Source organism: Hemitrygon akajei, unplaced genomic scaffold (assembly GCF_048418815.1).
Source record: "Hemitrygon akajei unplaced genomic scaffold, sHemAka1.3 Scf000103, whole genome shotgun sequence".
NCBI lineage: Eukaryota > Metazoa > Chordata > Chondrichthyes > Myliobatiformes > Dasyatidae > Hemitrygon > Hemitrygon akajei.
In genome coordinates this window covers 1,956,559-1,984,121 of record NW_027331989.1, presented here as the reverse complement: position 1 = coordinate 1,984,121, position 27,563 = coordinate 1,956,559, and the positions used below count along the sequence as shown (strand labels likewise).

General features: G+C 43.1%; 2 non-coding genes across 2 annotated transcripts; one reads left to right on the top strand and one right to left on the bottom strand.

Moving 5' to 3' along the window:
* Positions 1-22,616: 22,616 nt before the first annotated feature.
* Positions 22,617-22,706, bottom strand: trnal-caa (transfer RNA leucine (anticodon CAA)). The gene is given in 2 exon segments: positions 22,617-22,651; positions 22,669-22,706. It is a non-coding gene; the product is annotated as a tRNA-Leu (tRNA).
* Positions 22,707-27,233: 4,527 nt separating this feature from the next.
* On the top strand, positions 27,234-27,308 carry trnac-gca (transfer RNA cysteine (anticodon GCA)). The gene has a single exon. It is a non-coding gene; the product is annotated as a tRNA-Cys (tRNA).
* Positions 27,309-27,563: the final 255 nt, after the last annotated feature.

The window sequence follows — 27,563 nt, the reverse complement described above, 5'->3', positions numbered from 1 at the left end:
CCGGGATGAACTAACGAATGCGCTGCAATACCCACTGATTCGGATTGTGAAACTCATGAAACGTTAGAAATAGATGCTGTCTGGTATTATTGCAATTGGCTGCCTTCCTGCTCCCTGCTCTGTGCGCCCACTGGTGGATACATGGAAACAATGTGACGAACAGAGTTACAAAACAAATACGAAAATAATCTGCAGATGCTGAAATGCAAAAGAACACACACTGTGAATTAACACAGTGTCCTAATTAAGGGTGCCGGCCCGAAATGTGGACTGTTTACTCTTTTCCATTGCCGCTGCTTGGGCAGTTCTGTGTGTGTGTTGCCTTAAGCAGCTGTTCACAGCTGACCCCGACGGCACTATTGGCCTCGGCATCCCGTGTGCACCTGATCTGCGGCTCGGATCAACTCAAAGCCTAAGTCGAACCTGTTTCACCTACTCCCCGATTCTGACAAAGCTGTCTGATCTTGCAGCATATTTTCGTTTGTATCAAGCACTCCTTCGTCGAATAGAACCCGTCCTTTTCTTGCCCTCCGTTTTCTTTGTTTCTTCATTTTCTGCATGTCGATTCTCTTTCACTCTGCCACCTGGAACTCTCTTCCAGTAACACAGAGCGAGCGAGAGAGAGACAAAAAGAGACGCACAGACAGACACATAGAGAGACACACAGAGCGCGACAGAGAGCCAAAGAGAACGTCGGAGAGACACAGATAGTTGCAGACAGATAGACAGACAGGGAGGGAGAGACAGAGAGACATGGAGGGAGAGATCGTTAGAGAGATAGTTAGATCGAGCGAGAGAGAGAGAGAGAGAGAGAGAGAGAGAGAGAGAGAGAGAGAGAGAGAGAGAGAGAGAGAGAGAGAGAGAGAGAGAGAGAGAGAGAGAGAGAGAGAGGGGAGAGAGAGAGAGACTGAACGCGGTCAACAGTTCACAGATTTTAATGGGAACAGTGTTAGAGAGTTAGAGGGAAAAGAAGACAGGCCAAACAGGGACGTTAACTATTATAACTATTATTCTCAAATGGAAAACGAAACCAACACTGCAGCAGAAAGAAGTAACTAAATATAAAACTGATGAAGCTCGTCTTCAGAGTCAGTTGATTCGACATTCCAGTTTCTCAGGCAAACCGGAACGCAAGCAGACAGCATCACGTTACTGTGTTTTGCTCAAGTCTCGACAGTTCTACGACGAAAGGAATGCAGTTAACTACCATCACAATCATATTATAATTAGCTAACATGTGCATATTCACGATCGCAATTGCCGTCTTCCCTGCGCTGTTGAATCCGTGCCTGTAACAGAGCCCCCCTCCCTAGATGCAGTCCCTAAGCCGTCACAGATCTCTGTCTGCTATGTATACTTGCACAAGGCCAAACCCTTCCCAGTACACAAGGTACAGAAGCGTAACATGTACCCGGCGAGATGCCAGGTGGCGCTGCACCGTATATGTAGGGAACCATAGCGAGTAGTAGGGGAGGTGAGGTGAGTGGGGCCAGGGGAGAGAGAGTAACTGACTTGAGCTGGGGAACATGGAATGCTGAGACGACCTTCAGTGATGCTAGCAGACGCAAACGATATTGAATTCTCTTTATTTCTTACATCCTTCACATTCATGAGGAGTAGGAATCTTTACATTACGTCTCCATTTAAATGTGGAATATGCTGTTACGTATTCCGGCAGCAATAAATATATGTGAGTTAGGCAAGGGTTTTTTACAACAAATAACACGTTTATTAAACACTGAAAACAAACCCCTAAAAAGTAAACAAACACTAACGTAACCAGAAAACAGCTACTGTGCGGCAGCTTAACAGTTCTTAAAACGATGCAGCTCAGACAGTTCTTAAACCGATGTTGCAAAAACAGTTGTTTAAAGCGATATTGCCAAAAGTTCAAAATGCTCTGTCCATTTAAAAGGAGAGACTTTTTAAGGCAATTTAAATTCTCTTCCACGTCGGTTTCCTTCAATCCACAGCGTCGAACTCTTCCCACGTAGACTTTTATGAAACGTAACGGCTTAAAGGCACTGACCTTTCCATCCACACTGTCCTCAATCTCCTGCTATCCCGCAGAGATTAACACGAGAACAGTCAACGAAATCCTTCCGAATGAGGATCACACAAGGTCGAACTTTCCACCGTCGAAAATCGATTCTCCTCGATCTTTAACTCCTGAACTTCTATCTTCACTCTCCACAGTAAAGAAACTGCTGGCAATGACCTTTTAAACTTTAGGCATTAGATAAAACTTCATTTTTCAACTAAACTGCGTCATCACATTAAATCACGCAGTGGCATGAAGTCAGCTTGGCAAATCCAGCCACGAACTGCCCTCCCAACAGGGTGGGGTCCTCCTATTATACCCTGTAAAAAAAAAACCTGTCACATGATCTCTACTGGCGGGAAAATGACGTCACTCCACCATCACAAGACCATTACTTCCAGTCCAGTATAACTTCAACTCCAGTCACGTGACAAGGGTACCACTGTCACGTGTCACGAGTACGTAACACCTCCCTCCAAAAAAAACATTTTTGGTCTGACAAGAACAAAAATTTTAACAATTACTTACAAGAAAAACAAGTGTATAAATTATATAACATACACAATATACAATACCATCATATACCATCTTACAACTCACAATACAGTAGGAGTGTTAGAATTGAAAAAAAGCCACGCCATAAAAAAATTACATTGTACATTCAACATCGAGATAGACAATCAGCAACCACATTATCTTTACCTTTAACGTGAGTTATCACAATATTGTACTCTTGTAACATCAAACTCCAATTCAATAATCTTCTGTTTTTGTTTTTCATCTTACTCAGAAAAACTAACGGATTATGATCAGTGTAAACAATACCAACATATACCTCAAAATATTCTAAAGCTAAAACAAGAGATAACAATTTTTTTTCTATTGTCGAATAGTTTCTTTGATGCTTATTGAATTTCTTAGAAAAGTAAGCTACTGGATGATCAACCTCATCACCCTCATTCCTTTGCATTAATACTGCTCCCGCAGCCTCATCACTAGCATCTACAGCTAATGAAAAGGGTTTTTCAAAGTCAGGTGCTTTAAACACAGGTTGTTGACATATCATTATTTTCAATTTTTCAAATGCTTCTTGACAAGGCACTATCCACACAAACTTCACATTCTTCTGCAGAAGGTTAGTTAATGGAAGGGCAACATTAGCAAAATTCTTACAAAATTTGCGATAATATCCTACCATTCCCAAAAAATCTTCTAAGAGTTTTTTTCCCCGTTGGAATGGGAATCTCTAAAATTGCCTGAACTTTTGCCTGAACAGGAGCTACCTTACCTTGACCCACAACATAACCAAGGTAAGTCACAGTAGCATGTCCAAATTCACTCTTAGCTAAATTAATAGTTAAGTTAGCTTTTGAAAGCCTTTCAAACAATTTCTCCACCGCAATAATGTGTGCTTCCCAAGTATCATTTCCTGTCACTAAATCATCAATATAAGCATCAGTATCTTTCAATCCCTGAATCACAGAGTTAATCATCCTCTGGAAAGTACCTGGGGCATTCTTCATCCCAAATGGAAGAACATTATACTCATATAACCCAGATGGAGTTACAAATGCAGAAATCTCTCGACCTCTGTCCGTTAATGGAACACACCAATACCCTTTCAATAAATCAATCTTTGTAAGGAACTTTGCTTTTCTAACTTTATCTACACAATCATCTACCCTAGGAATTGGATATGCTTCTGTTTTCGTTACAGCATTCACCTTCCTATAGTCCGTACAAAACCTAATACTACCATCTGGTTTTGCACCATAACACATGGCGAACTCCAATTCGAGTTAGAATGTCTAATAATATCATTCTCTAACAGGTATTCAATTTCTTTCTCAGCAAGTTCATATTTTTCCATGTTCATCCTACATGGATGTTGTTTGATAGGTTTGGCATCTCCAACATCTACATCATGTGAAGCTATAGTAGTCCTTCTCGGAACATCTGGAAACAAATCCTTATACTTAAAAATTAATTCCTTCATCTGCTGTTTCTGCTCTAGCTGTAAATGTGCTAATTTCTCATCAATATTTTCCAGAATGGTTGAATTAGGTAACCTAACAGAAACAATGTTGGATTTAGAATGAAAGTCAGATGAATCATCTATCATGTTCCTAGTTAAATCAAACTCATTCTCACTAACCACAACAGTCACAGTATCAGATTGTTTCTCATAATACGGTTTAATCATATTTATGTGGCAAAGTTGTGTAGACCTTCTACGATCTGGAGTTTTATCACATAATCCACATCATTGATTCTAGACACAATTTCATAAGGACCATGAAATCTAGCTTGTAAAGGATTTGTCTGCACTGGGAAAAGAACCAACACCTTATCTCCAGGCTTAAACATCCTCATCCTAGCTTCTTTATCATACCAAGTTTTCATTTTCTCCTGAGCCAACTTTAAATTTTCCTTGGCTAAGCTACAAGCGTTATGTAACCTGTCCTTAAATTTCAAAACATAGTCCAACAAATTAGTGTGTATTTCCTTACTAATCCACTGTTCTTTCAATAAAGCTAAAGGTCCTCTAACTCTATGCCCAAACACAAGTTCAAATGGACTAAAACCTAAAGAATCCTGTACCGATTCCCTTACTGCAAATAAAAGTAAGTTTATACCCTCATCCCAGTCACTTTCATTTTCCACACAATATGTCCTGATCATATTCTTGAGGGTAGAATGAAACCTCTCCAAGGCACCTTGCGACTCTGGATGGTATGCAGACGAAGTGATTTGATTAGCTCCCAATTTATAAACTATCTGTTGAAACAATCCAGACATAAAATTACTGCCTTGATCAGTTTGTATTTTCTTAGATAATCCAAAATAAGTAAAGAATTTTATAAGAGCCTTTGTCACAGTTTTAGCTTTTATATTCCTTAGTGGTACTGCCACTGGAAATCTTGACGAAGTACACATGATAGTCAACAAATACTGATAACCAGTTTTTTTTCTTTGGTAATGGACCAACACAATCTACAATAACTTTAGAAAACGGTTCACCGAATGCTGGAATAGGTTGTAATGGAGCTACTGGTGTAGCCTGATTTGGTTTACCCACAATTTGACAACTAATTGTCTTTTCTTAGACCAGGCCAGTAAAAATGTTTTAAAATCTTGTCCACAGTTTTCCTTACCCCTTGATGTCCCCCTAAAGGCACACTATGAGCTAAAGTTAAAATCTCATTCAGATAAACTTTAGGAACAACTACCTGGTAAACAACATTCCATTCCTCACTTGCAGGAATTGTAGGCGACCTCCACTTCCTCATCAACACTCCTTTTTCCAAGTAATATCCCAATGGCACCTTCTCAATTTCACTACCTAGTCAAGCTTGTTCTCTCAGTTTTATAATCTCATTATCTCTATTCGGCTCTGCTATCATCTCCTTCCAAGACAGAGATAAATCTTCATAGTCAGACTTACTCCCAGAATCTTGTTCAAACAACGAAGGTAAGAAAGTCTCTGACACATCCTCAAAACCCGAATCCTGAGTTGAACAGTCATGAGTAACATCCTCATTCTGCACATCAATCTTTTTTGCCATAGCTCTAGTCACAACACAGGAAAAATCTGTGTTAGAATTCATCTCTGGCTCCTCTGACCCCATTGTCAAATGCACTTCAGGAAAAACTTGTCCACCTGCCAAGTCATTACCTAACAATAAAGAAATACCCTTCACAGGTAAACTATGCTGTAATCCTACTTTAACAAATCCTGTAACTAACCCTGACTTTAAATTTACTTTATGTAAATGTACAGGCATAAAATCACTCCCAACAACTCTTACTTAATTTACCTCACCAGTATCACTCTCTTCATTAAACTTCAACACACTGTCTAATATCAGTGATTGAGAAGCTCCAGTATCCCTAAGGATTTTTATTGGCACTGGAGTAGATCCTTCTTTCAAGGATACAAACCCTTCAGTTATAAAATGATCATATCCCTTTCTAACTTGGTCAGACTCTAAAAAAGCCTCATTTGTGTTTACCAAACCCTGTAACTTTACAGGTGCTTCAGTATGTTGCACACAAGCATCTGGAACTGCTTCCTTCTCTTTCTTTTTCAATTTGAAACAGTTAGCTATTACATGGCCAAGCTTCTTACAATAGTTACAAATAAGACCAAACTGTCTTTCCTTCACAGATTTTCCTTCCTCCTTACCTTTCTCATTAACCTCTGATTTAATTTCTGATTTACCTAGAGTCTCCATATTATTTTTCCTCTTAAAAATTCTGCCCTGAGGAAATTTATTCTTATGGATTAAAACATACTCATCAGTTAATCTAGCACAGTCCAGCAATTTATCAGTATCCCTCTCATTTAAGTAGGTCCTTACTTCAACAGGGATGCTACCTTTAAATTCCTCCATTAAAATCAGCTCTCTCAATGTATCATAGTCCCCATTTACATTTTTAGAAGAAACCCATCTCTCAAAACACATAGCTTTATCATAGGCAAATTCCACATAAGTCTTTTCCACAGACTTTTTCAAACTCCTGAATCTTTCCCTATAAGCTTCTGGGACTAATTTGTACGATACATAGTCAAGTGCTTGCGCAGCAGTTAAAACTGTGTAAACTTGTGCTTTGTCTTTAATTACACTCTGTAACAACACTGACCATTTATCTCTCGGCCACTCTGACATCCGAGCAATAATTTCAAAATGTTGAAAATATCTTTCCACTTCATTTTCACTAAATGGAGGGACCAATTTAATTTCTTGACTAGCAACAAACAGTTTTTTAGAACCAGAAGACTGATTCCCAGACCTTAATTTCTCCATTGCATATTCAAACTCTCTCTGTTTTTGTGCAGCCTTCTAATGTACAACGCTCTAACATCATTTGTTCGATTTGCAACTGCATTTCCAAATTACTTATTGGAAACGATTCTACAATCGAATAATCAAAAACACCCGAATCCACATAGTGAGACGCGATTTTTCTCTGTATTACAGCCTTAGAAGTAGTCTGCAAAATACCTTTAAGTTGCAATCTACTAGCAATCTCAGACATCTCAGTCTTTTTCGCCTTCGCTAATAACTCCGCCCCTGGCGAATCCAGAAACTCATCAATATTCATCGTTGCCGAATACCACTCACAAGCCAATCAAACAAAAGAATCGAGTATTCCCCGTTACCAAAACACCGACGCAAAAGTTAACAAGCATTTAAACTCAAACGATCCAATCCGGACGCAGCCCCCATATTTATGTTACGTATTCCGGCAGCAATAAATATATGTGAGTTAGGCAAGGGTTTTTACAACAAATAACACGTTTATTAAACACTGAAAACAAACCCCCCCAGAAGTAAACAAACACTAACGTAACCGGAAAACAGCTATTGTGCGGCAGCTTAACAGTTCTTAAAACGATGCAGCTCAGACAGTTCTTAAACCGATGTTGCAAAAACAGTTGTTTAAAGCGATATTGCCAAAAGTTCAAAATGCTCAGTCCATTTAAAAGGAGAGACTTTTTAAGGCGATTTAAATTCTCTTCCACGTCGGTTTCCTTCAATCCCCAGCGTCGAACTCTTCCCACGTAGACTTTTATGAAACGTAACGGCTTAAAGGCACTGACCTTTCCATCCACACTGTCCTCAATCTCCTGCTATCCCGCAGAGATTAACACGAGAACAGTCAACGAAATCCTTCCGAATGAGGATCACACAAGGTCGAACTTTCCACCGTCGAAAATCGATTCTCCTCGATCTTTAACTCCCGAACTTCTATCTTCACTCTCCACAGTAAAGAAACTGCTGGCAATGACCTTTTAAACTTTAGGCATTAGATAAAACTTCATTTTTCAACTAAACTGCGTCATCACATTAAATCACGCAGTGGCATGAAGTCAGCTTGGCAAATCCAGCCACGAACTGCCTCTCCCCACAGGGTGGGGTCCTCCTCTTATACCCTGTAAAAAAAAACTGTCACATGATCTCTACTGGCGGGAAAATGACGTCACTCCGCCATCACAAGACCATTACCTCAAGTCCAATATAACTTCAACCCCAGTCACGTGACAAGGGTACCACTGTCACGTGTCACGAGTATGTAACAGCAATCATAGTAACTTATAATCATTATACTAAATAGAACAGTCAATGCAATATCCGGTACACTCAAATCAGCGTGAGTTTTAAAAGCCTGTTGGCCTGAAGGATGAAAATGTCCCGAAGCCTATTGGTCCTGAGTTTCATGCTGCGGTACCGTTTCCCGGATGGTAGTAGGTGGAATAGATTGAGATTTAGATGGCTTGGGTCCCCCAATGTTCCTATCGGCACTTTTTAAACACCTGTCCTTGTAAACGTCCTGAATCATGGGAAGTTCACAACTACAGATGCGCTGGGCTATCCGCTGCACTCTCTGACGAGTCCTGCTATTACGGGAGGTACAGTACCCATACATGGCAGTGATCCAGCCGGTTACGATGCTCTCAATTGTGCCTCTGTAGAAAGTCCTTTGAAATTACGGGCCCATAGGGGTCCATCAACCGTCTGAAGTGAAAGAGGCGTCCGTCTCCATTTTTCCTGTAATCTACAATCATCTCCTCCGTTTTTGCAACATTGAGGGAGAAATTGTTTTCTTGACAGCACTGTGTCGGGGTGATGACTTCTTCCCTGTATGCCACCTAGTTATTGTTGAGATAAGGCCAAACAATGCAGTATCTGCGGCAAATTTAATTAGCAGATTGGAGCTGTGGGAAGCGATAGAGTCATGGTTATACAGGGAATAGAATAGAGGACTCAGTACGCAGCCCCCAGAGAGAACACTCTTACAAACTGCTGGCGATACGACACGAAGTACAGGATCCACATGCACAAGGCAGGGTCAAGGCAGAGGTCTCTGAGATTCCTGTCGAGCCTGGATGGAATTATGGTGTTGAAAGCTAAACTGTAGTCCAAGAACAGCATTCACACTTGGAAATTCTTCTTCTCCGGGTGAATAAGAACGGCATGTAGAGCAGTTGCCATTGCGTCATCTGTCAATCGGCTGAGTGGGTAGGCGAATTGAGAAATGGGGGGGGGGGCGGTGTTCTGTTTGGGTGGTAGGAAGCTGCAAATGTAGTCCCTGACCAGCCTCTATGTCACGCTGTTAATAGAGTTATTAACTACTAACTGTCTACCTAGCGCAGTGCTAATCTGCGGCGCTCAACTCTCAGGAGACGATTCCTTGCTGCTAAAAAATCTTCCTCTCCTGGCTTGAATGGCTTTATGTCGGTGGAAACCATCAGCCTGTTGTTTCTGGCCGCGCACCAGAGAAGTACTGCTTCGCCTCCTGGTTCGCTGTTAGCGCTGGATCAGCTGTTCAGCAGCAGGAGCTCATACAATGGCATGCAAAGGTTTGGGCACCCCAGGTCAAAATTTCTGTTACTGTGAATAGCTAAGCGAGTAAATGATGAACTGATTTCCAAAAGGCATAAAGTTAAAGATGACACATTTATTCAACATTTTAAGCAAGATTTTTTTTCTAAATTTCTATCTTTTACAGTTTCAAAATAAGAAAAACGGAAAAGGACCACAAGCAAAAGTTTGGACACACTGCCTGTTCAGTACTTAGTAACACCCTCTTTGACACGTATCACAGTTTATGAACGCTTTCTGTAGCCAACTAAGTGCCTTTCAATTATTCTTGTTTGGAGGTTTTTCGCCCATTCTTCCTTGCAAAAGGTTTCTAGTTCTGAGAGATTCTTGGGCCGTCTTTCATGCACTGCTCTTTTGAGATCTATCCACAGATTTCCGATTATGTTTAGCTGGGAGGACTCCGAGAGCCATGACAAAACCTTCAAATTGCGCTGTTGACGTAGTCAATTGTGGATTTTTAGATACGTTAGGGATCATTATACTGTTGTAGAAGCCATCCTCTTTTAATCTTCAGGTTTTTTGTTTACTGAGGGTGTGATGTTTCCTTTCAGAATTTGCTGGTATTTAATTGAACTCATTCATCGCTCTACCAGTGAAATGTTCCCCGTGCCACTGGCCGCAACACATGCCCAAAGCATGATCGAACTTCTCCCGTGCTTATCAGTTGGAGAGGTGTTTTTTTCATGAAATTCTGCACTTTTTTTCTCCAAACATACCTTTGCTCATTGCTACCAAAAAGTTCTATTTTAACTTCATGCATCCACATGACTTGTTTCCAAAATGCATCAGGCTTCTTTAGATATTCCTTTGAAAACTTCAGGCGCTGAATTTTGTGGGGAGGATGCGGGAAAGATTTTCTTCTGATGACTCTTCCACGAAGGTCAAATTTGTGCAGGTGTCGCTGCACAGTAGAACAGTTCACCACCACTCCAGAGTCTGCTAAATCTTCCTGAAGGTCTTTTGCCGTCAAATGGGGTTTCTGGTTTGCCTTTCTGGCAATCCTACGAGCATTTCTCTCGGAACGTTTTCTTGGTCTTAGAAACAGAAACTTGACCTCCACCGTTACTGTTAACTGCTATTTTTTAAAATTTCATTACGAACTGAGGAAACGGCAACCTGAAAACGCTTTGCTGTCTTCTTATAGCCTTCTCCTCCTTTGAGGGCATAATTTATTTTAATTTGCAGAGTTATAGGCAGATGCTTAGAGGAGCCCGTGGCTGCTGATTGTTGGGACAAGGTTTGAGGAGTCAGACTATTTATAAAGCTTTGAAATTTGCATCACCTGGACTTTCCTAACAATGACTGTGAATGGGCCATAGCCCTAACAAGCTAATTAAGGTGCGACCTTGCTAAAGGGTCTTGGTGTGGCCAAACTTTTGCAAGGGGCTCCTTTCCTTTATTTTACTCTAAAGCTGTTTCTTGTATGCCAGCTTCTTGCACTTTACGCCGGTTTGCGCTCTGAACTTCCTGTTTAAATGTGGGCTCTCCAAATGTATCACTCTCTACCTTATGGGAATGACTGCGGCCGATCTCATTGTGGTTGTCCTTACAGTTACTGTGCAGGACATCAGTAATCTCTACTTGTACGCCAGCTTCTTGCACTTCACGCCGGTTTGCGCTCTGAACTTCCTGTTTAAATTTCCAAGCCTGGACTGCTCGGTTCGGCTCATAGTTGTTTTCACATTTGATTGTTACATTGCGATTTTCTGGCGGAAACTTCGGAAGCGACACTGTACAGAAAGAGTAGCTACTGTAGTAATAGTAATAGTTGCGATTGTGGGAGTTGTGAGGTGTATCCTGTTTTAATTTATAGTGGAGCATGATGTAATAATTAACAATGTACCTTGATGTTGCGTCCACATATCTGAAAACTTCACTTGATCAGTGTGGAAGATCTACGAGTTTGTTGACAGCATCACCACACCGCTATTAAAAAAAAATGTTCAATCTTTTTTTGTAACGGTTTTACAGCGAGACACATTATAGCGGCAAATAGGGTCCGCAAGGGACCCTGCAGTAATACTGAAAAACAAAAAAAGACCGTGAAGTGGAGAACCAGAGAAAGTCTATTAATATGTTTTTCGCTCTGTCGGGTAATTTCAGTTTACTGTGGATGTCCTATTTAATACACTCTATGAAATGGCAAGCGGTGATTCTTTCCTTTGCAGACAAATATTTGAGAACTTCGATATACATCTTGCACCAATGTGGTGCTATGTTAAGGTATCTCAGTACCTGTACCAACACTTGCATCTACGGCCTGACGCAGAGAAAGTTCAGAGAGAGCTGAAAAATGGGATGAGATACGCGTTGACAATAAACTGGTTGTTATGTAAGTAACAGTAATAATATCCGAGTCGAACTTGGTTGAAGTTGCAAATGAAATTCCAAAGGCTTCTTTATTTTAGTATTTCAAATACCCAGGAATGCAGATTGAGAGAATTCGCAGTTTTGAGGAAAAGCACTCCAAGAAAATTGAAAAGGTAAGTGCATATCTGTAGTGGGAGATTGATAGCTTAACCACTTAGTGACATTAATAACGAGGAATGGGTTCTGTATAAGGTGATTTTCCATCCTGGTAACATTAACGCAAGCAGTTGAAAAACAATTGCCTCTTTAATAATTAGTTTTATAATAACGATAATAGAGAACTTAGTAGTCCAGACTCTGCCCTAATGCCACATTTATTTCAAAATAAACTCGGCCTTTTTAGCCAAATAGTTTAGATAGATATACCTTGTAAAGAAAATCTCCCATTACTTACTTAGAAGTGAAGCAGTTTGTGGCGTTTCCATAATGACTCGATAACTTGTTTAGTTTTCTGGCTATTTCGTTTGACATCTGGTCAAGAGGAAGAAATAAGCTTTAGGAAGCTGACCTCAGGATTGGAAAGCAACGATCAGACATGACTGTAGATTTACAAAGTAGCCGGGAACAAACTGAAGAATGGAATTTGGATTAATAGAAACATCTACAGAAGGTCTGCAGTAGTTTTAAAGGAAACCCCAAGCCATTCTAGATGTATGTGAAGAACAAGATGACCAGAGTGAGTGTAGGACCGGTCGGGGATAGAAGATGAAACAAGCCCCTGAAGTCCGGGGAAGAAGGGCAGGTCCTGAATGAAGACTTCAGTTCAGTACTCACCAGTGAGAGGGACATTTGTGAGGACAGCCTTAAACGGCCCGATGTGCGACAACATATCGAGGTTAAAAGAGAGGATGTGCTGGAACTTCTGAAAAAAAAAACATTAGAACAGATAAGTCCTCTTGAGTGTTCGGAAGAAACCCTGGGTGACTGCGGAAAACTGTGATTCCTACTTCAGTGACGGGCAAATTTTCGGAGAATATTCTTAGAAACAAGATTTTCGAGAATCCGAAGAACCATTTCCTGGTTTTGGAGGATCAGTATGGCTTTGTGAGGGGCAGATCATGTCTCACGAGCCTGGTTCAATTCAGTGAGAGTGTGACGGTTATACTTTCGGTTAACCATGGTAGGACATTTCAGAAGGCTTGGTATCCTGGGAAAGTCGTCTTTTGGATTCAGGACTGACGCCCAAGAAGGCAGAGGATAGTTGTGGATGGAGCGTTTTCTCCCTGGATGTTGGTGCCGGTAATGTCCCGCAGAGATCTGTTCTGAGACCCCCAGATTTCTGAGCTTTAAAAATGATGTGAATAAGGAAGTGGAAGGGTGAGTGATTGAATTTGCAATGATGTAGAAGTTGGTGGAAACATGGATAGTGCGGAAGGTTGTCACAGATTACAACAGTACAATGACAGGACGGAGAGCAGGTCTGAAAAGATACAGATGGAGATTCACCCGGAACGTTACGGAGTGATTCATTTTGGAAGGATGAATTTGAAGGCAGAGGTGATACTTTCTCGAGTCAAACGAGGGCCGCACATTAGTAAGAGTTCTACAATGGAAACAGAGTGGTGAGACTTTCTCCAATCAGCCGAGGCACTGTCGTCGGTACGAATATCACAATAGTCACGGAGTGGTTCACTGCAGGAGCAGGAAGAAGTGTGATTGACAGGTGAGCTTGAACACTTCCGCTGTTCTGCACAGACTCATAGTGACGCTCGAAAGGCAATATAACTAACAGTAAGTCAGGAGAAAAAAATGCAACTTTGTGGCAAATAATAGAACAGCTTGGGAACCTGCGGATAGTTCACAGATTTCACTTGCTACTTCTGTGCAAACAGCGAATGGCTGCAGAAAGCGTGGTAGAATTGTGACAGGTTTGAGAATATATTTTAAGTTAAACAGACTGCATCGCCCGACACGGGTATGGGGTGGTCAAGTCCTTCACCGGCAGGGGTCAGGTTCGTGTCAAACAGCCCATATTGTTCTTCAAACTGTCAACAGCCCTCGCTAATTTTCCGAATACACGCTCCGTTTTTTTTTCTCGCAAGTCTCTGGAATATCGCTGTGGATCTTTTAGTGTCTTTGGAGGAACATAAGTGCTGTGTATTTTATTGTAATGTATGTCAGCTGTCACTGTGACTTCTATCATTTAAAACGCCCGGAATGGCTGGAAGGAACGAAAGAAGAGATGAACGAATGTTCCGCTTTAATAAAGGAGTGTTGTCTATTCCCTAGCCAGGACAAACTCCTTCCTTCAATTTCAGAAGCGAATGTGCTCTGTCAAATGTTACAAAATATATCGACTTCACGATGAATTCCTACTTTAAATGCAACACAGATATAAAAATGTTCCATTTAAATAGCTGAAGCCAGGTATCATTGAAAATAACATGAAAAAACGCACATTACAAATTGTCCTAAAGTAAATAGATTGCAATATGACTTGAGGAGCCAAATTTATGATACGGCGAGAGAGTGAGTATAAATAGTTTAACATAAGTGTCACTAATGTCCCTGGCGTGATAGCCACGCTGATTGCATCAGTGGAATTGCACTCACCTCAATAAAAGTCTACAAAACCGATCCCCGGTCCATCTGAACAGCTGAAACGTTCCGTACAACTGAATGCTGCTTCTGATGGAATATGGGTTATCCGGCGATTTACTACATCGCGGGCATTTTCTATCCCACACTTGTAGCGGTCGGTGTCCCCGCAAAGTTGCCGGAGCTGGTTACTTTATGTATGGTGTTGTCGTTACTACGCAGCGGTATCCGCACTGTTACAAAACACAGATGCTACCGTCGGCTGAAACGTGTTTCCGGACTCGAGGATTCAAGCATCTGATTGTTTTATTTTCATTTTCTTAGTTTGATCGAAGTGATTTTTTATTTGTCAATTACGTTCGTGCCGATATTGAAATTGTTTCATAATTTCACCTGGCTAGGCTTTCTGAACTGATGCTGGTCTCTGCTTTTCTAGGTCCGAGTTTCTATCAGTGTGGACTCTTCGACCTTATAACAGCAAGGGCAGTTTATTGAATGACGGTCCGGTCTATTTTCGACACGTAGGTCTGTTCTTACATAAGTCAGGATAAAATGTGTTTTTGATTCCACTTTTCACCGCTACAAACAATCCCATCAGTATTTCATCTTTAATAATTGAAATGGTGTTTACTGGGACGATCTCCCGTTCACCGGTACGTGAGTCTGGAACAGATTCTTTGTTCTGAACGGTGGGAAGGTCGCCAATGCACTGACATTCACAAGCGTCATTGTCCTGCAGCCGGAGTGCAGTGACGGAGACCGCACATTCTGGACTCCCGCTATCCACTTCCAAACAGAGCATATCCATGGGGGCGTTTAGAGAGTTGCCGCTGACAATATTTCTATTTTGCTTTCCAATTTCTTGAGGTTAATTTACCGGCGATTGTGATCCTATCTCGGCGAAAATGCGGAGTCTGCAAACGCATCACCCGTTAACTGGTTGGAATGGCATCAGCGGATCTGATGGTGGTTGTCGTTGTTGCTTTAGTGGAACAGACCAACAATATCTACATTTATTTTAATTATATTTCTTTATTTCCAATTCATTGCAGTGAATTTAACGGCGATTGTGATCCTATTTCGTGGAAAATGCGGACTCTCCAAATGCATCACCCGTTACCTGGTTGGAATGGCAACAGCGGATCTGATGGTGGTTATGGTTGTTGTTTTAGTGGAACACACCAACAATATCTACATTTATTCCAGATCCCTACTCATCACTCCTGTATGCGCTCTGACACTTGTTTTTGGGAGGGCAGCGACGCACTGTTCTGTTTGGTTTACGGTCAGTTTTACCTTCGATCGTTTCATTGCAATATGTTGTCGAAAGCTGCGGGAACGATACTGCACTGAGAGAACTGCAACAGCAGTTATCATGACCGTGGCTATAGTGAGCTGCGGGAGATGTGTCCCGTTATACTTTGCCATTGAACCTTACGTCATCATTGACAACACGCCGTGGCGGTGCACCGGCTCATATGAATACGTTACTTCACCCATGTGGAGAGGATACGAATTACTGGACAGTATCTTAATACCATTGCTTCCAATCGGCTTAATCCTGGTGTTTAACGGTTTAACCGTAAGACATATCTTTGTGGCAAATAGAGTCCGCAGAAGGCTTCGGCACAGCAGCGACAATCAGAAAGATACCGAGGTGGAAAAACGCAGAAAATCGATGATTTTGCTGTTTTCTATATCAGCTAACTTCGTATTATTTTGGATGCCCTATGTAGTCCATACCCTGAAATGGCAAGTGCAAAACTATTTTTACCAGGACAGATATTTGAGTTCCCCGGTATACATCCTTCAACAATTTGGGTACATGTTACAATTTCTCAGCATGTGTACCAATACTAGTATCTATACACTGACACAGAGGAAATTCAGAGAAGAGCTGAGGAATGGAATGACGTATGTGTTTACATTAAATGGCCATCTGTGTAGATAACGCACGCGTCTAATGATAATACCGCGAAGTTTTCAAATAAAGATGTTTTGCAATGAACAGGATTGACAAATACGTCTTGAAATCAAACAGTCATGTGCCCGGTCGTCGGGAAAATGCAGAATTGGCGGAAGATTGCTGACTTCATGCAGTTCAGGTCGGTAACAATGGGAACGTTCAGTGCTGCTGACGTGATTGTTACTTTGGTTGAAGTATGTTCCAAACTATCACAGACACTCGACTGTCACAAGGGCTGGGATGGCTTCAGAACTTTCTGTGTTTTAGGGTCGGGTGAAAGAGTGTAAAGGGAGTGCTCTGCAGTATGTGTAGACGGTCAAGGTGAGATTCTCCGCAGGTGAACAACAAGACATTTGGAGCTTTTAACGATCTTTACCGAGGAGCCGTCGATCTTCAGCGGGGAGTGGTCGCTCAGTGTCCTCCTGAAGTCAACAGCCATCTCTTTTGTTTTGTTCACATTAAGAGACAGGTTGTTGGCTCTGCACCAGTCCGTTAGCCGTTGCACCTCCTGACTCGTCAGCTGGCTCGTAGTTCCTGTTGATGAGACCCACCATGGTCTTGTCATCGGCGAACTTGATGATGTGGTTCGAGCTGTGTGTTGCAGCACAGTCGTGGGTCAGCAGGGTGAACAGCAGTGGACTGAGCACGCAGCCCTGGGGGGCCCCTGGGCTCAGTGTGATGGTGTTGGAGATGCTGCTCCCGATCCGGACTGACTGAGGTATCCCAGTCAGGAAGTCTAGGATCCAGTTGCAGAGGGATGTGTTCAGGCCCAGTAGGCTCAGCTTTCCAATCAGTTTCTGAGGGATGTTTGTGTTGAATGCTGAACTGAAGTCTATGAGCAGCTTCCGAGCGTATGTGTCTTTTTTGTCCAGGTGGGTTAGGGCCAGGTGAAGGGTGATGGCAAAGGAGTCATCTGTTGAGCGGTTGGGACGGTACACAAACTGTAGGGGGTCCAGTGAGGGGGGCAGAAGGGTCTTGATATGCCTCATGACGAGCCTCTCGAAACACTTCATGATGATGGATGTAAGTGTCACGGGACGGTAGTTATTTAGGCAGGACACTGAAGACTTCTTCGACACGGGGACGATGGTTGCGGTTTTGAAGCACATTGGAATGGTGGCGCTGCTCAGGGAGATGTTGAAGATGTCAGTGAAAACATCTGCTAGCTGGTCTGCACATCCTCTGAGCACTCTACCAGGAATATTGTCTGGTCCAGCAGCCTTCCGTGGGTTGACCCTGCACAGGGTTCTTCTCACATCGGCCACAGTGAGACGCAGCACCTGGTCATTAGGAGGAGGGGTGGACTTCCTCGCCACCACGTCATTTTCCGCCTCAGAACGGGCGTAGAAGTTATCAGCGCATTTGGGAGGGAGGTATCACCTGCACAGTCAGTTGATGGTGTCCTGTAATTGCTGATGTTCTGGATGCCCTTCCACATGCGTCGCGTGTCGCCACTGTCCTGGAAGTGGCTGTAGATTAGCAGGGCGTGTGCACGCTTTGACCCTCTGATAGCTCGGAATAGTTTGGCCCTTGCTGTTGATAGAGCTGCCTTGTCGCCTGCTCTGAAGGTGGAATCGCGGGTCCTGAGCAGCGCACGCACCTCCTCGGCCATCCATGGCTTCTGGTTTGCGCGTATAGTGATGGTCTTGGACAGAGTTACATCATCAATGCACTTGCTGATGTAGCTGGTCACTGATGCTGTGTACTCCTCTAAGCTAGTAGAGTCGCCATCAGTTGCAGCATCCCTAAAGATGTTCCAGTCAGTGTGCTCAAAGCAGTCTTGAAGAGCAGAGATGGCTCCTGCTGGCCAGGTTTACACCTGCTTCTGAACTGGTCTGGAGCGCCTGACGAGCGGTCTGTATGCTGGGATTAGCATAATATAAATGAGGTTTGAGTAACCGAGGTGGGGGCGGGGCTCTACCCGGTACGCGTCGGTGATGTTTGTATAAGCAAGGTCCAACGAGTCCCACTCCCCCCGTTACAAAGTCCACATACTGATGGAATTTGGGGAGTGCTGACTTAAGGTTCATGTGGTTAAAGTCACCGGCGACAATAAACAGTCCATCGGGGTGTGCGCTCTGCAGTTCACTAATAGCCCCGTACAGTTCACAGAGCGCCTCCTTAGCATTAGGAATGTAGACCAAAGGTGAATTCCCGTGGTAAATAAAATGGTCTGCATCTAACAGCCACAAACCCCACTTGCGATGAGCAGTGTCTGGAATCCAGCACAGAGTTCTTACACCATTCCGTGTTGATGTAAATACACACACCACCACCGCGAGTCTTACCGGAGAGAGCTGCATCCGTGTCCGCTCGAAATAAGGAGAGCCCGTGTAGCTGAATGGCAGGGTCCGAAATTCCATGGGTGAGCCAAGTCTCTGTGAAAACAAACGCAGAGCAGACTCTGTACTCCCGCCGAGTATTTCGTTGAAGTCGGATGTAGTCCACTTTATTGTCCAGGGGAGCGGACATTAGAAACAGAATGGACGGGAGAGCCGGCCGGCTCGGGTTCGCTTTTTGCCTGGCTCGGACCCCTACCTGCTTGCCTCGCTTCCGCTTTCTCGCACATCGGTTACGATGTCTCCATCTCCGGTTACCAGCATCTGGGGAGTCCGCGGAATTTAGGCCCGTTCCCCTCAGCAAGCCGACGTCGCGTAATTCAGCTAGCAGATCTTTGTGGAGGTTTGTTTCTGGGCGATCTCTGTATTGTAGTGGTAGCTGGCGATGGTAGATAGCCGCTCTGTTATCCGTGTACCCTAATCGAAAATTGAGTATTAAACTTAAATTTGAAAATTAAATTAAAGTAACACCAGGTCTGAAAGGCCGCTGCTGCCGGGCCGCGCCAGTTACAAGCTTCAGTGGAGAGATGGGAGAGACTGCAAACACAACAACTGTTGTCTGGGTGCTTCAGCTTTTTTTTTTTCTTTTCAATAACCTTGTCACCGAGTTGCTTGGAGTGTTCTTTTGTCTTCTTGGTGCAGCATGTGCCAGGACATTGACGCAACAGGGAATGGTCCCGGTGTAATTGAAACATCCTGACTGCACACAGTGATCTCCATTTAACTAATGATAGGAATTCTAAAACCAATTGGCTGCACCAGTGATGATTTGTTGTGTCATACTAAAGGGGGTGAATACACATAGAATGGATTTTTTATCACTTTGTAGATTTCATTCTCATTTTGACACGAAATAGTCTTTCTGTTATTCAGTGCAAAAAAAATTAAACCAGTGTGGATTAATGGTGTAAAAAAAAACATGAAAACTTTGAAGTTGGGTTTGAATACTTTATGTAGGTGCCGTTACAGTAGGACCGATGTTGTCCTTGATCCTGCTGAATGCGTGTTCTCACTCCTTTATGTCTGCTGCCCAATGGAAGGTGTGAGAAGACGGAATGATAGGAGCGGGAAAGGTCTTTTGATTATGTTAACTGCTTTCCGAGGGCAGCAGGAAATGCAGCCGGAGTCAACGGAGGGAGGAAAGTTTCTGTGGCAGACTGTACTATTATCACTAAGTCCGTCTCTACTATGACTTCAGAAATTGCCACACCTCTCTCATCTGGACTCAACATCTTTTACAATTACTGAGCCTACTCACCACGCTGATCAAGAATCCCTTTCACAAGAATCAGAATCGGTTTTAATATCACCGGCATGTGTTGTGAAATTCTACAACTGATCCCATCAGGTAGTAGGTACAGAAGCCTGAAGGCAAACACTCGGCGATTCAGGAACAGCTTCTTACCCTCTACCATGCGATTCCTAAATGGGCACTCAAACCTTACGTCACTTTGTCAATGTTGCGGAAAAGGTATTACTCGGACACGAAGGGAGATCGCTTTTGAAAGTCTTTATTATAACATGATACGTATTATGGAGAGCTCAACCTCTTACAGCAGAGTTCTTGAGACTCTCCCCAAGTACACAGACTTTTCTCATTGTGCAGACATAGTGTATGCTATCAAAAGCTTCCAAGCATGTTTGTGAAATACAGAATGCAAGCAGATAATTCCTTTACTCAATAATCATGTCTCAGCACAGTACAAAATTATATAATCAGGTTACTATTTTCCTTATCTATTGGAAGCTACTTCTACCTGCAGCCTTGAAGCGAGAACAGTTACACAGTTCAAGTATAGAAGAAACAGAACATCACTCAGTCCAGGAGGAGTTGAAGGCTGCTGTGTAAAAAAAAACCTCTTTAACCCCTTAGTATCTGGCTAATAACAACATTTCTTCAACAGTTGTCCTTGTTGATCTTTTCCAGATCAACAATCCTCACATGGTAATTTCTCCACTTCCTCATAAGTGGGTTCATATACATAGGGGAAGGGTCTTTACTTTGCAGGGTAGAACTTTTCGCCCCATCAGTGTACTTGGACTAGGACACTGGGACACCACCGGTACCTTAGGGCTGGTCGAAGTCCCTTTTATCAACTGACTACAGCCCATCCTCAAGAACCCACATACACAACACCCCAAAATTCATACCACAGTCACTATTATAATTCCATGCATGATCTATTTTCCCGATCCGGGAAAGCATTCCCATAGCCCATCCCACCGGTATCCTCCGCCATTAAATGTTTTCAAATTGTTCTCCCATCTTCCTCATCTCCACAACCTTTTCCATTACGTGCTGGTTCAAGTCAGTTATATTTTCTGAAGTATCAGGGATGTAGGTACAACATTCTTTCCCTATCATATTATCTTAATTGCTTCTTTCTCATACTCCCACACAGTCCACGCTTTGGTAGCTCAGTAAAATTACAGTGATTGCATTATAAAAACAGCACGTGAAAAACAGAGTATTTGTCAGGAGTGGGGCTCGAACCCACGCCTCCAGGTGGAGACCAGAACACTCGCGTTTACTAGGAAGCGACTTGCTCGCATTAAGTCACGCGCATTAGACCACTCTGCCACCCTGACAGCCCCTGCAGTACTCTCTCCACATGCCAGATAAACAGCTGTATTTCGGAATATTCTGACTGACTGTTTTGTTGAGCGGGTATACATACAAACACACTCTATATCCTGGGATTTTAAATGAATATGGACGGGATGCATTTTCTCAGGTTGCCGAGCATGTGCGGAATCAGAGCGTACAGCATCACAGCACTGGAATTGTGCTGCACTCCGTTCAGGCCATCCTCCAGAGAAAGGATGACGTGGATTCGGGGAGTGTGCAGAAGAGCATCACCAAGATGCTACCTGAAATAGACGGTTTCTGCAATAACGAGAGTTTAGTCAAACTTGTTCTTTTTCTCTGGAGCATCGGAGATGAAGGGGGATCTGACAGACGTTTCTTAGATTTTCAGGCATAGATATTGGTAGAGCAGCAGAAATTATCTCCGCTCCAGGGTTTACATGCCTTAAAACGATCCCCTCTTAGGGCATACATTTCAACTAAGAGGGGATCGTTTTAAACAAGATGTGCCAACACACTATCACTCTATGTCGGCAAGACCAAGGACTGATTGTTGTCCTCAGCAGAGGGAAAACCAGAGGGTTTTGAGCTAGTTCTCCTTGGAGGATCAGAGGCGGGGCGCGTATTTAACTTTAAATTGTTGGTATGACTATTTCCTCTGCTTTCTTAGGAGACTGCGGAGATTCAGCATGACATCAATAACCTTGATGTTCTTCTATAGTTGTGTCGTAGAGAGTATATTGTCTGTCTGCATCAAGACGTGGTACGGAAATACCGTACCTTTGAAGGGAAATCTTTAAAAAGTTAATGAATTCGGCCCAATCCATCACGGGAAATCACTCGCAAACATTAAGCAGATCCACATAAAAAGATGTCACCGGAAAACAGCATCCACCGTCAGAGGTCGTCACCATCCTGCCATGCTCTTTTTGCGCTGCTGTCATCGGGTAGATGGTACAAGAGCCTCAGGACTCGCACCGCCACGTTCAAGAACAGTTACTACCCATCAGCAATCAGACCTTTGATCAACAGGTGATAATGTACGCTCACATGCCCATCCATTAAATAATCTGACAACCAATGATTTGACTTCAGAAACTTTTATATATTGAATAGCTGAGTATGCCAGGAGGAGCTCAGCAGACCAGGCAGCATCTGTGGAAAAACGTAAGCAGTCGACGTTTCGGGTCGAGATCCTTCACCGTGTATTTCTTTTTCCTGAATAAATCACTCACCCAGAATTCGGTGTACGGTGACCTGTTGCAATACGATGAACAGTGTCAAAAACATAATCTTATCCTCCAACAGTTTTTATAATCCACCTCAACAACCCAAGGTTTGTTTACAGAAGCAACGTCGCCTCGATTGAACGCTTAAAGACAAATTTTGTCAGGAGTGGGATTCGAACCCACGACCCCAGACGTCGGAAGACTTCATTCCTTGAGTCTGGCGCCTTAGATCACTCAGCCATCCTGACAACTTTTGATGTGTGTTTGAGAACGGAATAAATGCCTGATTTGTAAGAAACGTCATATCCACTCAACCACATATATCATCCTGTCAATCGGAAATGAAAGCGAGAGTGTTACAGTTTGTTCAGGTTAGGCAACTTCTGTGTAATGTAAAGCTGTAAAATATTACAATTCGAAGACTCGTGAGACGCGTCTCGGCAAGAATTTGGGAAGGACGTTTGTTGAGATGGATGAGAACGCTTGGAAGACTCATCACTTTCGCATTTAGGGAAGCGGAGAAATAAACGTTTATAGACAGTTCTGAATCTAAAAACTATGTGGGAATTGATCGCAACAATGTCAACAGAAACTGAACGCAGGAGGTTCAATTATACCCGGCAACGCTGATTTACAGATGGATGTTGGAAAGTAGACTATAGGGCCCAATAATCTGATGAATTTGGAATAAAGCGAAGGTTCAATGACAGTCAGAATGTTTTTCAGGTTTGTAGGTCAATGATTAATCTGAGAATGGAGACGGAAACAGGGTCTTTTGGACGTTAGAGCAGCGGCCTTTCTGAGAGATGAGACGCTTAACAGAACGTAATTCGCTCAGGTTCTCAGATCCAGTGTTAAAGGCACAGAACACATTAAAGTAAGACAGGGACAAGCGGGCAGCCACCGTCTAAGTTGAAGGCTCCTCGCGGGATGTGGGAGGCGGGGAGACCTCCGGAGTTCCTGATGACGACACCTGAGAGAAGTGCACACAGCTGCATCTTGTAACAATCCACCCTATGGCGTGATGGACTAGGACACATAGAGTGGTAGATACACCCACGGTGCAGGACATAGGGAACTGTGGGACAGTCAGGAAGAGGAAAGGATTTAAAGAGGCAGTGCAGACTATCCCTATGGCCATCACCATCAGAAACATCTGGATGCGGTTTGTGGTTGGATGACCTTGTAGGAAAAATCCACAGCGGTCGGACCTCTTGCACTGAGTCTGGTTTTCTGACTCAAAAGGGAAGGGGAAGACAGATTCCTGGATGGTATGTTACCTGCCGGGTGCCAGGGTCAGGGACAACTTGGATCAAATCCTGAACATTTTTCAGCAGGAGCGTGAGCAGGCAGCGGTTGTGGTACCAATGACATCGGAGTGACGACTTTCTGCAATGGAAATTCAGAGAGTTAGGTGTTGAAGTGGAGGGCAGGATCTTCGGGGTTGTGACAGCGACACTTGCCGCGTCCTAATGGGGCAAGAAATGGAAATATGATACAGATTAACACGTGGCTAAGGGTTTGGTATAGGAGACAGGCCATACGATTTTTCGATCACTGATCTCTCTTCCAGGGAAGCTGAGACCTGTGGATAAAGACGGTTTGTGTGTGAACTGGCAGTGTAGTAATATCGTGTCGGAAAGTTAGCTAGAGCTGCATGATGAAGCTTAAACTACATTTACAGGGTAATTGGAACCAGGGTGCCAGAACAGCTGGTGCGGAAATTGTGCAGACTTGTTGATAAGATCTCACACAACGTCAGGAATGCAATCATTGAGCAAGGTCCAACTGGTGGCCTGAGGTGCGTATATTTCAGTGGTAGAAGTGTCTGAGAATAAGCCGATGAACTCACTGCTTGGATCAAAACCTGGAATCATGGTATCTTAGCCGATAATGAGACTGGGTTGCAGGAGAGTCTGGTCTGGCAGTTCAGTATTTCAGAGTTCCTTTGCTTCAAAAGTGATAGAGCGGGATGGACTAAAGGAAGAGAGTAGAGTTAATAGTCAGGGAAAATTCTCGGCTGTCTTCCGTCAGTGCAGATGCTGAATTCGGCTAATCCAGGTCCCCCTCCTCCGCGGGGTCGTTTAACGCGCTCAAAGGCCCGGACAGACGCGCAATGGGTGAAACCGTAAACAAGGAAAGGTATGATCACGTTAATGGGGATAGATTACTGCCCACCCAATGGTCAAGAGTATTTAGACGGCCAACTTTGAGGAGATATCGCAAACAATTGCAAAGGCATTACGGTTGTTAGAGTAGGTGTTTTTAACATTCCTCCCGTTGACTGTTAATTCCACACTTGTAAAGGACAAGATGGGTAGGAGATCGTCCAACATGTTCAGGATAGTTTTTATCGTGCGCTGACGGCCCGACGAGAGCGTGCGCGATACTTGAACTGCTATGATGAAATAAATGAAACAGGACAAGCGAAAGAAGCTTTATTTAACGAACACTTTGTATATCGTGATCGCAATGCCATTGGTTTCAATATAAATATGGGAAAAAAGATCGTTCTAGTCCGTGCGTTGAGATTTTTCATTGGGGAAGGTCAATTTGGACGGTATTGAAAAACATTTAGCTATTGTCGATTGAGGCAGGATGTTTTCTGGTAAGAGGGACGCGTTCAGAAATGAAAATCGGAGCGCAGAAAGCTCGTATGGGCCTATCAGAAATAAAAATAGAGACAACAAGAGTAAATAACCTTTGTTTTCAAGAGTAATGGTGTTTTGGCACATCGCTCCCGATGCCGGCGGAGACGGGCGAGGTCCTTCACTATGATTTGGCTGCTGTTTTCACTAAAGACACGTAGACCTCTGGGGGAGAGTTTGTGGTGTAGAGGACACTAAATGAGCCTAATTCGGCCGGATTGTTATGTCTTCAAGTCATTCCAACAGATTTTTGAGGCCAAATTTTCTCTTGACGGAACCATGCTGTCTCTGGTCTACTTCATCATGTGTCTGAGACTTCATCCTTAATGATTGACTCCAACACCTTCTCATCCGCTGTGGTCAGACTGACCAGCTTAGAATCTTCCTGTCTTCTGACTCTCCATGCTTGAAATGTGAAGTGATATTTCCAATTTTCCAGTCCTCCGGAAAAATTCTAGAACCGAGTGGTTGTTGCAAGATCATCACTAATACCCCACTATGTCTTCAGCCAGCGCTTTTTAAACTCTGGGGTGTGCAGCATCTGGTCGTTCCAGTCTACCTTTGGACACTTGAGTTAGTCACTTACCATCTCTCCGGTCATGGTAACTTCACACACTTCATACCCCTGACACCTGTAACTTCCATCACGCGGCTGGTGCTTTCCAGACTGAAGACTGATGCAATATACTATTTAGTTCGTCCGGTATTTCAAGGTCCCACAGCGCTACATCTCCAGCATCGCTGCCAACGATCTCGCTACTTTTGATACTTTATGTATCAGAAGAAATTTTTGGTAACTTTACTAATATTATTAGTCAGCTTACTTTCGTACTCTATTTTTACCTTCATAATGTCTTTCCAGTACTCCAAATTCCAACTAATATTACTCAATTGCTCTTTTGCTTTTTTATATTGGTTTTGAAATCTCGTATTAAGACTTTAAGATATAAGAAAGAAGTAGGCCATACGGCCTATTCAGTCTGCTCCGCCAGTCAATCATGGACTGATCACAAACATCCATCATTCTCACGATCCTGTCTCTTCACCCCATAACCTTTGAGGCCCTGGCTAATCAAGAACCCATCCAACCCTGACATAAATACACCGAGTGTCCTGGACTCCACAGACGCTCGTGGCAACAAATTCAACAGATTTACCACCCTCTGACTAAACAAATTTCTCCTCATCTCAGTTCTAAATGGACGTCCTTCAATCCTGAAGTCGTGTACTCTTGTCCTAGAATCCCCTACAATGGGAAATAACTTCGCCATTTCTGATCTGTTTAGACATTTTAACATTCGGAATTTATATGATATCCGGCTCAATCTCCTGAACTCCATGGAATACAACCCAAGAGCTGCAAAATGTTCCTCATACGGTAACCCTTTCATTTCTCGAATCATTAAGGTGAATCTTCACTGAACCATCTCCAACAGCAGTATACCTTTTCTAAAATAAGAGCCTCAAATTGCACACAATACTCTACTGTGGTATCACGAGTGCCTTATAGAGCCTCGACATCACATCCCTGCTCTTATATACTATAGATCGAGAAAGTAATGCCAACAGTGCATTCGACTTCCTCAGAAACGTTTCAACTTGGAGGCTAACCTTCAGGGTATCTTGCCCAAGAACCCCCAAGTCCCTTTGATCTCTGTATTTTGGATTATCCCTCCATCCAAATAATTGAATGCACGTTTACCTTTTCCTTCAAAATGCATGGCCATACAATTTCCAACATTGTATTTCATTTTCCACTTCTTTGCCTGTTCTCCTAAACGATCTAAGTCGCTCTGCAAGCTCTCTGTTTCCTCGACACTTCCCGCTCCTCACTTAAGCTGCACCGGTGAAACACTACTGGTAACCGGCACCCAGACCAGTCGCGCAGGAGTTTACTTTCAGAAATCTATACAGGCTTTGTCCTGTCTTGTCATGTGCCTGCAGGTACTCCGTAATCTCATCCCTAACATCGATTCCGACAACTTCCCAACCACTGATAACTGGCTAACAGGCCTTTTTAAATTGTGAAATAACGTTTGCAATTTTTCTGTCATCCGGTACGCCAGAATCTATGGATTCTTGAAAGATTATTGTTAATGCCTCCACAATCTGTAGAATTAGAAATGTGGGGGTATAGCTCAGTGGTAAAGCATCTGACTGCAGATCAAGAGGTCCCTGGTTCAAATCCAGGTGCCCCGTTCAAAAATAAACAAAAGTGACCACAGCGATGATATAGAATGTAATTTCATTTATTGAAGATTAATTGCGCTAATGTGAGGTGCTAAATTTTGCTTGGACTGATCAAAATTGGCCACACATGGTAAATGGTAGGACACTGAGGAATGCAGTAGAACAAAGTGATCTAGGAATAATGATGCATAGTTCCCTGAAGGTGGCATTTCATGTGGATAGGTTGGTGAAGAAAGCTTTTTCTATGCTGGCCTTTATAAATTAGAG